Source organism: Pleurodeles waltl, chromosome 5 (assembly GCF_031143425.1).
Source record: "Pleurodeles waltl isolate 20211129_DDA chromosome 5, aPleWal1.hap1.20221129, whole genome shotgun sequence".
In the NCBI taxonomy this organism is placed as follows: Eukaryota; Metazoa; Chordata; class Amphibia; order Caudata; family Salamandridae; genus Pleurodeles; species Pleurodeles waltl.
In genome coordinates, this window is record NC_090444.1 from 104,658,592 (window position 1) to 104,667,047 (window position 8,456).

Sequence of the window (8,456 nt, forward strand, 5' to 3'; positions counted from 1 at the left end):
CCTAAAAGAACAATTTCATCTTATCCTCAAAAATTGTGAGTTCAGGTGGGAGTCTCGTAATGCCCTCGGGTGATGACTACAATAGGCAAACACTATGTTCCTTTTATTCAGTTTTATGGTACATGGACAAATATAGTTCCCCTTCATGTGTTCCGATCATAAGGTCCAAAAGGGATATTTCTTCTATACTGTATTCAAGGGTGAATTTAAGTCCCTTGCACTGAGTAGTGAGCCATGCAAAAAAAATGCAATCAATGTCTGTATGACCCTTCCAAATTAGAAAGCTGTAAAGTATACTATTATATGGCACTCTGAGATACAACTCATGGGTATCAGTGACAGACATTGTTGCAACAGTCCATACAAGGCTTAAATATGTTGTTTTAGAAGGAAACCTGTTCCCTTGCAGCCTGGAAAGAAATTTTGTAGATAAAAATCACAAACGGACGACAGAAAGTTAGGAGCTAGCTCCAGATAGGCCACAGAAAGAAAAGAACTGTCAATTGCGCCCTTGGGTGGTGCCTACATGCAGATTTAGCTATCATGTTTGGAGAAACCCAGTATCGACAGCTGCACACCACCACCTACTGGTGCTCAGGGGCTATACTGAAAAATCTTCCAGATCCAATTTGGCACCTGTGGTACTCTTAAGGTAAGGGATCTGTAGTATCCATCAGAGTTCCTTATACTAGTTGGGACTACTGATAGCCACAGACTTCTAACGGCCCTTTGTAGATATCCCTTCATCTATGTGCACTGCAGTTGAGCAGATCACATCAGTGATTAGAATAACTTTTCTTTTGTAACTGAAGAACTGGTTGGACATTGATTTATCAAGTGTTTTTGTGTGTGCAGAGTTCTAGCCCACACCATCTCCATATGTAAGCTTTAGATGCTCTGCTTCACTAACCAAAGTCAAGTGCTAAATGGGTGTACTGAGTGCTGATTTTTGGGTTAGATAATAGTTTTGCCCAAGAATATCAGACCTAAATTGTCCCAACTGGAATCCAATGAAACATTTGTTGCCTCTGGTGGATACTCTATCCAACTGTAGATTCCTAACCTTTTGAATATCCCCCAGGCGTCAGACTGGATGTGGAACCTTTTCAAGCAGTACTCTTGTGTGCCGGCAGGCAGGCAAAACCTGGGCTGCTGTATTGTAAAGTTCAAGGGAATAGCGTCCCAAGAGGCAAGGTTAGCGGACAAGAACATGCAATTTCCAAATGCTATGATGCATTCAGATTTGCAGTCTGGAGGAGTTGTGGTAAAAGCATTGGTGTTAACCTTGCTTGTGGACGCTTACCCACTAGACTTTCCACTGGATGCTGGGTCAAAAAAAGCCTGATCGCCCAGGGCTGGGCAATGGTGCCGTGCGTTTTTCTCTTTACGGGCAGCCCAGAGTATGGCTTTACTTGAGCGCCTAGAAGAGTATCAGTTAAGGCCTCATTACAAGGCAACAATAGTTATGTGGTCTCTGACCTGGCTGAAGAACCTTCATTAGGACACTGGTACTTACCTCCATATTTAGAAACTGGAGGTCAAGTACTTAAGCTGCTGTTCGCATGAGCACAGAGGCACTGTCTTCGGTAGTAGGACCTCGGGTGTCATGGGACTAGACCAGAGAAGTTACCAGATCTCTGGCATCTTCCAATTCCTCATTTATCAATTGCCCACTGAAAATTGAGGAACAAACTCATTCCCATCGTCATAGTTTCTCCATAATCTTTTTGGCACAGGTTCGAATAAATTAGGCCCTGACGTTGGCAAAGGATCAGAGTCTGATGGGCTACTGGAGGGCCGCGGCCCAGTGGCATCAGGGAGTCGCCTTGGATGTGGTCGAGAAGAGTTTGGCTCGGTGTCAGAAATCACAGTAGCCTGCACCTCTTCCTCTGCCATCGATGCAGTATCAAGAAGGATGAGTTGATGGCACAGTGCTTTGGTATGCAGAAATTGGACAGCTTACAAGTATGTGTGTTTGTAAAGTACACCATCAGCCAGGCTCTGCAAGCAGGAACACTTCTGGCTTGGCCTATGACTGGTGAGTGGGGATCTGTTTTAAGTTTCTTGCAGAATTCATGAATTGAAGACGCAACTGATGTTTATTTTCAGGTTCTTCCTGGCTTTTGGAGCGATGTAGAAAACTAGACTGCTGGCACTACTGTGTGTACAAGTAGGATGCATGAGAGTAGGAGTCCAGCAGTACAGAAGTGCCTGGGGGTTAGCTGGGCCTGCGTTGTGTAGGGCTGTGAAGATGTATGCGAGGAGCTTGAATTGAACACGTTTGTGTACTGGAAGCCAGTGGACCTGAAATATATTTGGGGAAGGTGCGGCTTGCAACCACTGAGAATGGTGGGGCGTGCAAATAGGCGGGGTGGGTGCATGCATGCTCTACATGAAAGGACGGAGAGCAATACATTTTAAAAAATAACTTGTTTGAAGTTGCTGATAGACACGTCCTCCTCGCTCCGTTTTCCTCCTTCACTCCAGCCTCCATCTTAGGCCCCATCTAACTCCCTTAACCAATCCTGGCACTGCTGTCATGCTGATGACCAGCATGAAAACAGCAGCAGGATTTGAGGGGAGGCCTTTCTCGGTGTTCCTGAGGGCACTGGAGGCCTAGGCTGTCTCTAACCCAGCTTTCTTAAGACAGCTGGGTTAGAGAATTTTAAAGTGCGCATGTTTGGCTGACCCTCGCAGAGTGGCCGGCCAAAGGGACATGCACACTTTCAACAAGTGCACAGGCAACCACCCTCCTCTCCACTGCTGGCACTTGTTGAAAGTGTGCATAAAATGGCGTTGAAGTTAACTTATCACCATTTTATTTTGTCAGGACTCGGTTCAGGACGGAAGATGAAAAATAAAATGGTGATAAGTTAACTTCAACGCCATTTTATTTCTCATCTCTGATCAGTGACGGGTGGCATATTTCCCAGTGGGGTGACACTTCTCTGTTCTAACGGAGGGGTTCCCCTGGGTAGGGGTGGTGTGTGTGTGAGTGAGTGAGAGATAGATAGATATTTTGGCTGCCAAATACTGAATGGTTCTGAGTGGCTTGCTCATACTGGTGAAGGAGTGTTCCTGTAGTCCTGTAGTCAGGAGGGATGGCTGTGGCGATGTCAGATGCAAGTGTTGGCTTGGGGTATGTCCGGAATGGGATTTATGGTTGGCTAGGGTGTGCACCTCAACCAGGCAGAAACCACCACCACTGTAGCGAGGGTAATTTACACACCAAAGATAACCTTTGCTAACCCCCCGGTAGCTTGGCACAAAGCAGTCAGGCATATCTCCAGGGGCAATATGTAAAGCGTTTGCTCAACACACACACCAGTGACACAATAAATACACCACAAAAGACACTCCACACAGGGTTGTATCAAAAATAAGACTCCTGTATTATACATCTATATATCATTGGGTCACACAATATGAACCACACCTACTGTGAAGGCACAAGTATCACTAGCAAAAATTGTATAAATCACAAGTACTGTGCAGGTACATATACATACCATGGGGCTCGAACATTACAATTCACCATTAGTATGTAAATGCATACATATCATTAGCCAAAATGGTGTAAATCCCCAATACTATGCAGGCTCATATATGAATATTACTGGGCCAAACCGATATAAATTACTGTGCAGTGCAGATTCAGCTAATGCGGAGACATTACTCGTTATCTTGGGCGAATGCAGGGTAAACAAAAACACATACCCCTACAGTAGCGCATGTAAAGCCCATATGTTTAGAGAAAAGACCTGTGGGTCACTAGTTGTCCCTCTGAGTACCTTGGTCACCACGTTGTACATGGGGTATGTCTGTTGCGATACACATAAATCACCATGACCTATTCCATGAGAGTGCAGTTTCTCACGGAGGCAGCCCCTCGCCTCTCCTGGGGGGGAGGAGGGGTGTCTATATTTAGTATGCTAGCAAGCACTGCCCCCAGCCCAGCTCAAGGTAAGGAGATTGGAGGGGCATGCACACTATAGAATATCACGTGGGGACTCTCTTTTTGGGTCCCCGCATGTAGAATCACTGAAGTGGGCAACTGTCGCAGGCATGCGGTGCCACTGGTGCCGATACCAGCTGTAGGGGTCCGGATCCTGTGGGGGTGGGTGTTTCCCTCCAGCCTCAAGAGGGGGCCAGTTGTCAGAGATCTCCTCATTGTTTGGGCCATACACCCGACAAGTACGTGGCTTCTTCGAGCATGATGGTTTAGCAAGGTCACCCCCCGCTCCCTCCGGGCTGCTCGGGCCCTCTGGTGAGCCGCTCTCAGAGCGCTAATCACTGCTTGATCACAGCGTTCGGCCCAGCACGCCCTCCCTCGCAGTGCAGACCGGTGGAGGTAGGCGGACCACAATCAGTGTTGCCAGATTTTGAGACCCATCCATAGCGCCAAATCTGTCCGAGTACAAGCTGAAATTCAGCCCAACGCACTGCAGTCTCAGCCCAAAAATGCAACTCTCAACTCATGCAAAAATAGCTTCCAAAGCTTTTTAAAGGATAATTCTAAAGTCTATTCAATAGACATATAGTTAGAGGAGTACAATGGACACCAATGGACTTCTGCAATCATGCCAAACGTCTGTTAAAAACACTCATTTAGGAGTCCACTCCCCACTGTGGCTTTCTAATTGGCCCTTCTGGCACTGTAAATCCAAACTCGAGCCTGGCACACATGAAATAAATCTACAAGAGCACATCATCGAAGAACGGTAACATCAAAGCTATGTCAGCAATGTGGCTCCAAAAAAAGAATATTGAACAGATTAACGCCACACAATGATGCATGTAGAATGAAATGACCCTTGAGTTAGAATAATTCCAGTATGATTTATCTGACGAGGTTTGCATTATATCTAATTGTCTGAAGATATTCAAACAAAAAACAGATCTTTTACAAGGTATACATGGCAGTATGGGGAACAAATAAACAAAAGTTGAGGCAGGTACTTAAGTGTGCTTAAGTACGAAGTGACCATATGAACATACTTGAAAGACTAGGAGCAGTGGCCTGTTTGAGAGCTGCGAGGGTCGCTGCCGTAAGAGCAGAGGCCCACACCTCTTCAGTTAAATTGTCTGATAAGGCTGGAAAAGAGACATTAATCTACTCTGACCAATTCCCTTCCCTCCCTTTCACCATGAGCACTGGCACTGGCAATAAAAGTTACACAGGGTGTGTGTTGCCTTTGTACTGCAGCAAAAACTAGCCTTGGCATGAAGCAGATGTTTGTTTGGTGTCTAGAAGACCTGTTTCTTCAAAACATACTGCAACAACCTCTCTCCAGTATCTGAAAATTGATGCTCCCTTGACACTGTCATCATTCCTCTTGTCCCATCGCAATCCATTCCACTTCATCATTTAGGCTGTACTGCTGTCACACAAGCAATCTCAGGAGACTGTGCAGCTCCTTTCTACTCATCACCCACAATGGAATTTACTTGTGGCGAATCATTAAATTGACTTTGAAAAGGATACCCACATTCATGTTCTTAACTTTAAAGGCAAATGCACAGAGCAATTTCTTAACAATAACAATGAAAACCCTAAGGTAATCCATAGCAGCAAAGCAGTCCCTGTTTACAGTTCACATGCTTAACCTTATCCATATGAACATTTCCTTTTTCCAAATGTTATGTTTCTGTAGTTTTTTTCATGCAACATAGGACTACTATTTAGTACGTATTCAGAACGGAGTCCCGTAAGTCGGTGTCTGGTAAGTTCAGATTTTGGGTGGGTGTTCACGATAGACAATTGTGAGCCCTGAGGCTGAAAGCGGTACAGGTTTCTCACAGTGCCTGCCATGGGTCATTAAAGAGTTTAGACTACATTCAAATGCAATCTTGGCCTCGCTACAGAGTGCACAGATCAGTGGTTACATAGTCACATTGTAAATGAAAGCAGCCCTACACTTGTGCAACAGGATGCTGGATCATGACCAGTTTTGCATGCCTATTTGGGTGAAGTGAGGGTAGGTCTGTGGGGTCCCTTTTATCCCCCACATTTTTCTGAAATTCTCCATGTGCATACCTCACGTCACCTCTTTCCTCTTCAGCACCAGTTTCCACTCTCAGTTTTCCTTTAATCGGTGCAGGAAATGAGGATCTGGAAGCTATTATTGAGCTGGCTCTGAGATAGGGCCAACATCAGTGAAATACACTGAATTTGTCCTGGTGTAATCTGCCAACACCAGGACACATTCAGCATCAGCCGCGCAGGGTCTGCTTTTCTTTGAGAGCAGAAACTTGTAGGGGGCTTCTTATTCTCGCTTCCAACTGGGCCCAAAACAATGACTTAATGGGCCATCATCCCTCGTTTTGTTGGAGTCCTGGCCTGTCCCAGTGCTATCTGGAGCCCCAACAGCTAAAAATTTATGCAATGGAGGGAAACGGACACAGCTTGTTGTCACTTCATAGGTGCCTAACCAAACTATGATTTGGAGGGAGGGTTTGACTTTGTTCATTCCCCATATGTAAGAGATATGCATGTACTGTAAGAATGTCAAATGTATGTCGGAATGAGTAATAACACTAATGATATAAATACCACTTACTAATTTATTTTTCAATTTGTTTTATAGTGCTATTCATCCTAATGTAGCATGTCAGAGCGCTTTACTTCACACAAACATACTATACGAAGACAATGAATCATACAAGAGTGCAAATCAATGTACCAGGGGTTTTACATAATGCAATGAGAACTTTGGGGCATATTTATACTCCGTTTGCACCGGAATTGCGTCGTTTTTTTTAACGCAATTTCGACGCAAAACTAACTCCATATTTATACTTTGGCGTTAGACGCGTCATTTTTTAGCGTGGACACCTACTTTGCGTTAATTATATGCAAGGTAGGCGTTCCCGTCTAAAAAATCGACTCCGAGGCATGTGCGTTGGATTTATACTCCCGGGCAAAATTCACGCCCGGGAGTGGGCGGGTCAAAAAAAATGACGTACGGCCGCTTTTGCGCCGTTTTTTAGCGCCTGCAAAAGGCAGGCGTTAAGGGACCTGTGGGCTCTGAAGGAGCCCAGAGGTGCCCTCCCATGCCCCCAGGGACACCCCCTGTCACCCTTGCCCACCCCAGGAGGACACCCAAGGCTGGAGGGACCCATCCCAGGGACATTAAGGTAAGTTCAGGTAAGTCATTTTTTTTTGTGGCATAGGGGGGCCTGATTTGTGCCCCCCTACATGCCACTATGCCCAATGACCATGCCCAGGGGACAGAAGTCCCCTGGGCATGGCCATTGGGCAAGGGGGCATGACTCCTGTCTTTGCTAAGACAGGAGTAATTTCTATGGGGGTTGGGAGTCGAAAAAAATGGCGCAAATCGGGTTGAGGCGAAAAAATTGCCTCAACCTGACTTGCCCCATTTCTTGACGCCCAAGCCCCATATCCCCCTACGCCGGCGCTGCCTGGTGTACGTCGTTTTTTTACACGCACACCAGGCAGCGCCGGCGGCTAACGCCGGCTAACGTCATTGATTAAATACGGCGCCCGCATGGCGCTTCAGAATGGCGTTAGCCGGCGCTAATTTTTTTGACGCAAAACTGCGTTAGCGCAGTTTTGCGTCAAAAAGTATAAATATGGCCCTTTATATATTAAGAGCAGTGCTTATTTTTTAAAAGAAGGAGTGCCGGTGCTCAAAGATCTGCTCCAGAGGTACTTTTAAAAATTGGCACCCTAAATACAGAGGCTGCATACTCTGGAATTTACCTCAGGCCTCTAATCTACTTCTAGACATTGCTGCCCCTTTACTTCACTATTGCCATCCTCTGCTTTCTCCCTTTCTAGTTTGTGTGTTTTTATCTGTCTTGCTCACAGTCAATATCCGAAGAGGAAATATAAATGACAATCCCCAAAAATGTGTGCCGGTGGGCCCCATCGGCAACCACCAGGTGAAATTAAGCACTGATTAACAGAACTTGGTCTGGAGAAACACAAAGTAAAGATTTAAACCATAATGTAGTGGCTGCCAGTACTAATTAGACTTTTTTTTTTTTTTTACCCAATGCATGTATATCCTGGATGTCAGTTCACAGCTCACTGTGCTGCATTAAAAGGATATTAACTTCAACTGACTAAGGGATCTCTGTGACAAATGAAGTAAACCACTGAGCGATCTAAACATCACAAATCAGGGGTTTGCATGTTACAAGTAGAGTTGCCAGCAGGTCAGATGTTTAACTGCATGAGCAGTATGTTAAGGTCCCAGCGGGTAGAAAAATTAGCAAAATTGTGAAAAAACTATATTTTGCTTCTCATTGGTGCATACCTTCAACAGTAAATATAACATGAAAACAGTTTAAGATGTGCTCTAGAACTGGCTTAATCATGCCTGACCGATAATTGATACAAAGGGAAGAATGACATGTTAAAATTGAAGGTGAATTTTTGCAGGGCAGTTCATGGAAGGTTATAATAACCAGTTATCTTACCGCCGTTTATG